This window comes from Alligator mississippiensis, chromosome 14 (genome assembly GCF_030867095.1).
Source record: "Alligator mississippiensis isolate rAllMis1 chromosome 14, rAllMis1, whole genome shotgun sequence".
Lineage (NCBI taxonomy): Eukaryota > Metazoa > Chordata > Crocodylia > Alligatoridae > Alligator > Alligator mississippiensis.
Window position 1 is genome coordinate 24229459 of NC_081837.1, and position 5000 is coordinate 24234458.

Consider the following 5000-nt stretch of genomic DNA (forward strand, 5'->3'; position numbering starts at 1 on the left):
GCGCAGGGCACCGGGGAGAAGTAGGAATCGTGGCCGGGCTCCTGGAACTCCTGCCCGGCCTGCCCCGCGGAAGCATGCCGGGTTCTCCCGCCGCGCCGTGCAGGTTCTTCCGCCCCTCGCCGGGGTAGCCGGGCTCCAACCGCTGGGCCCCGCAGCCTGGAAGGGCCCCTGCGAGTCGCCCCCCGGCCTGCACGCCCGCCGTGCAGTCGACCGGGTCGAAGCCGGAATCGCGGCCGGGTTCCTGGAACTCTCGCCCGGCCTGCCCGCCCGGCCCGCCCCCCGGGCCGGGGCTCCAGTCGACTTGGAGCCAAACTCGGTTTTGACCCCCTCCTGCAGCACGGTCCGGCCCCGGAGGTTCCTCCGTCCGACCTCCTGGAACCCAAGATGGGCATCCAGGGTCCCGAAATCCGTGTCCCCGAAAATCTCCGCGAACCTTTCCTGGCAATATTGTAGATGCGGCACCCGGCCCAGCCACCGGGGGCAACCGCCGAAAGTGTCCGCCCTCCTGGAGCGAAGGCCCGGGCAAGGCCCGTTTCAAAAACCTCATACGGACTTCCGGAGCCCGAGCCCCGGCGCCAGGTCGACCCAGGGCCGACCTCCCGGGCCCCAGAGAGGCTCGTCTCCGCCGCGGAAGCCGCCCGCCGCCCGCGGCGAAGGCCCCCGGGCCCGCCCGGCCTCCGGGCAGGGCACCGGGGAGAAGTAGGAATCGTGGCCGGGCTCCTGGAACTCCTGCCCGGCCTGCCACGCGGAAGCATGCCGGGTTCTCCCGCCGCGCCGTGCAGGTTCTTCCGCCCCTCGCCGGGGTAGCCGGGCTCCAACCGCTGGGCCCCGCAGCGTGGAAGGGCCCCTGCGAGTCGCCCCCCGGCCTGCACGCCCGCCGTGCAGTCGACCGGGTCGAAGCCGGAATCGCGGCCGGGTTCCTGGAACTCTCGCCCGGCCTGCCCGCCCGGCCCGCCCCCCGGGCCGGGGCTCCAGTCGACATGGAGCCAAACTCGGTTTTGACCCCCTCCTGCAGCACGGTCCGGCCCCGGAGGTTCCTCCGTCCGACCTCCTGGAACCCAAGATGGGCATCCAGGGTCCCGAAATCCGTGTCCCCGAAAATCTCCGCGAACCTTTCCTGGCAATATTGTAGATGCGGCACCCGGCCCAGCCACCGGGGGCAACCGCCGAAAGTGTCCGCCCTCCTGGAGCGAAGGCCCGGGCAAGGCCCGTTTCAAAAACCTCATACGGACTTCCGGAGCCCGAGCCCCGGCGCCAGGTCGACCCAGGGCCGACCTCCCGGGCCCCAGAGAGGCTCGTCTCCGCCGCGGAAGCCGCCCGCCGCCCGCGGCGAAGGCCCCCGGGCCCGCCCGGCCTCCGGGCAGGGCACCGGGGAGAAGTAGGAATCGTGGCCGGGCTCCTGGAACTCCTGCCCGGCCTGCCACGCGGAAGCATGCCGGGTTCTCCCGCCGCGCCGTGCAGGTTCTTCCGCCCCTCGCCGGGGTAGCCGGGCTCCAACCGCTGGGCCCCGCAGCCTGGAAGGGCCCCTGCGAGTCGCCCCCCGGCCTGCACGCCCGCCGTGCAGTCGACCGGGTCGAAGCCGGAATCGCGGCCGGGTTCCTGGAACTCTCGCCCGGCCTGCCCGCCCGGCCCGCCCCCCGGGCCGGGGCTCCAGTCGACTTGGAGCCAAACTCGGTTTTGACCCCCTCCTGCAGCACGGTCCGGCCCCGGAGGTTCCTCCGTCCGACCTCCTGGAACCCAAGATGGGCATCTAGGGTCCCGAAATCCGTGTCCCCGAAAATCTCCGCGAACCTTTCCTGGCAATATTGTAGATGCGGCACCCGGCCCAGCCACCGGGGGCAACCGCCGAAAGTGTCCGCCCTCCTGGAGCGAAGGCCCGGGCAAGGCCCGTTTCAAAAACCTCATACGGACTTCCGGAGCCCGAGCCCCGGCGCCAGGTCGACCCAGGGCCGACCTCCCGGGCCCCAGAGAGGCTCGTCTCCGCCGCGGAAGCCGCCCGCCGCCCGCGCCGAAGGCCCCCGGGCCCGCCCGGCCTCCGGGCAGGGCACCGGGGAGAAGTAGGAATCGTGGCCGGGCTCCTGGAACTCCTGCCCGGCCTGCCCCGCGCATGCATGCCGGGTTCTCCGGCCGCGCCGTGCAGGTTCTTCCGCCCCTCGCCGGGGTAGCCGGGCTCCAACCGCTGGGCCCCGCAGCCTGGAAGGGGCCCTGGGAGTCGCCGCCGGCCTGCACGCCCGCCGTGCAGTCGACCGGGTCGAAGCCGGAATCGCGGCCGGGTTCCTGGAACTCTCGCCCGGCCTGCCCGCCCGGCCCGCCCCCCGGGCCGGAGCGCCAGTCGACATGGAGCCAAACTCGGGGTTGACCCTCGCCTGCAGCACGGTCCGGCCCCGGAGGTTCCTCCGTCCGAGCTCCTGGAACCCAAGATGGGCATCTAGGGTCCCGAAACCCGTGTCCTCGAAAATCTCCGCGAACCTTTCCTGGCAATATTGCAGATGCGGCACCCGGCCCAGCCACCGGGACGAACCGCCGAAAGTGTCCGGCCTCCTGGAGCGAAGGCCCGGGCAAGGCCCGTTTGAAAAACCTCATACGGACTTCCAGGGCCGGAGCCCCGGCGCCAGGTCGACCGCGGGCCTCCCTCCCGGGGCCCAGCACGGCTCGTCTCCCCCGCGGGAGCAGCCCGCCGCCCTCGCCGAAGGCCCCCGGACCTGCCCGGCCTCCGGGCAGGGCACCGGGGAGAAGCCGGAATCGCGGCCGGGCTCCTGGAACTCTCGCCCGGCCAAGCCGCTCGGCCCGCCCCTGGGCCGGAGCTCCAGTCGACATGGAGCCAAACTCGCGGTTGAACCTCTCCTGCAGCACGGTCCGGCCCCGGAGGTTCCTCCGTCCGAGCTCCTGGAACCCAAGATGGGCATCTAGGGTCCCGAAACCCGTGTCCCCGAAAATCTCCGCGGACCTTTCTCGGCAATATTGTAGATGCGGCACCCGGCCCAGCCGCCGGGAGCAACCGCCGAAAGTGTCCGGCCTCCTGGAGCGAAGGCCCGGGCACGGCCCGTTTGAAAATCCTCATACGGACTTCCAGGGCCGGAGCTCGGGAGCCAGGTCGACCCCGGGCCTCCCTCCCGGGCGTTAGGGCGGCTCGTCTCCCCCGCGGGAGCAGCCCGCTGCCCGCGCCGAAGGCCCCCGGACCCGCCCGGCCTCCGGGCAGGGCACCGGGGAGAAGCCGGAATCGCGGCCGGGCTCCTGGAACTCTCGCCCGGCCAAGCCGCTCGGCCCGCCCCTGGGCCGGAGCTCCAGTCGACATGGAGCCAAACTCGCGGTTGAACCCCTCCTGCAGCACGGTCCGGCCCCGGAGGTTCCTCCGTCCGAGCTCCTGGAACCCAAGATGGGCATCTAGGGTCCCGGAAACCGTGTCCCCGAAAATCTCCGCGGACCTTTCTCGGCAATATTGTAGATGCGGCACCCGGCCCAGCCACCGGGACGAACCGCCGAAAGTGTCCGCCCTCCTGGAGCGAAGGCCCGGGCACGGCCCGTTTGAAAAACCTCATACGGACTTCCGGAGCCCGAGCCCCGGCGCCAGGTCGACCCAGGGCCAACCTCCCGGGCCCCAGAGAGGCTCGTCTCCCCCGCGGGAGCAGCCCGCCGCCCGCGCCGAAGGCCCCCGGACCTGCCCGGCCTCCGGGCAGGGCACCGGGGAGAAGCCGGAATCGCGGCCGGGTTCCTGGAACTCTCGCCCGGCCCGCCCCTGGGCCGGAGCTCCAGTCGACATGGAGCCAAACCCGGGGTTGACCCCCTCCTGCAGCACGGTCCGGTCCCGGAGGTACCCCTGCCCGACCTCCTGGAACCCAAGATGGGCAACTAGGGTCCCGAAAAGCGTGTCCCCGAAAATCTCCGCGGACCTTTCCTGGCAATATTGTAGATGCGGCACCCGGCCCAGCCACCGGGGGCAACCGCCGAAAGTGTCCGCCCTCCTGGAGCGAAGGCCCGGGCACGGCCCGTTTGAAAAACCTCATCGGGACTTCCAGGGCCGGAGCCCCGGCGCCAGGTCGACCCCGGGCCTCCCTCCCGGGGCCCAGCACGGCTCGTCTCCCCCGCGGGAGCATCCCGCCGCCCGCGCCGAAGGCCCCCGGACCTGCCCGGCCTCCGGGCAGGGCACCGGGGAGAAGTCGGAATCGCGGCCGGGCTCCTGGAACTCCCGCCCGGCCTGCCCCGCGGAGTCCTGCCCGGGCTCCCGCCGCCTTGGCCCGGGACGACCACCCCTCGGCGGGGTGCCTCGGCTCCGACCCCGGAGGCCCGGGTCCCTGCCGGGGCCCTTGGACCCGCCCCCCGGGCTGCCCTTCCACGGAGCCCTTGACCGGGACGAGATCGGAATTGTGGCCGAGCTCCTGGAACTCTCGCCCGGCCTGACCGCCTTCTCCGGCCCTTTTCCGGTTTTCCCCGTTGACCTGGCTCCAAACTCGGGTTTGGCCCCTCAGCACGGCAGGGTTCTGCCCCGAAGATCCCTCTGACCGGCTTTCTGGAACCGAACATGGGCATTGAGGGTCCTTAAAAACGTGTTCTCGAAAATCTCCGCGAACGTTTCTTGGCTATATTGTAGATGCGGCACCCGGCCCAGCCACCGGGACGAACCGCCGAAAGTGTCCGCCCTCCTGGATCGAAGGCCCGGGCAAGGCCCGTTTCAAAAACCTCATACGGACTTCCGTGGGGGGGGCGGGCACCAGGTCAACCCCACGTATGCCTATGGGGATTTTCGCTCCCCAGGTCAACCCCATGGATGCCTATCGGGATTTTCGCTCCCCAGGTCAACCCCATGGATGCCTATGGGCTTTTTCGGTCCCCAGCTCCACCCCAAGTATTCCTAGGGGCTTTTTCGCTCCCCAGCTCCACCCCATTTATTCCTATGGGGATTTTCAGTCCCCAGGTCAACCCCAAGTATTCCTAGGGGCTTTTTCGCTCCCCAGCTCCCCCCCCATGTATTCCTAAGGGCTTTTTCGGTCCCCAGCTCCACC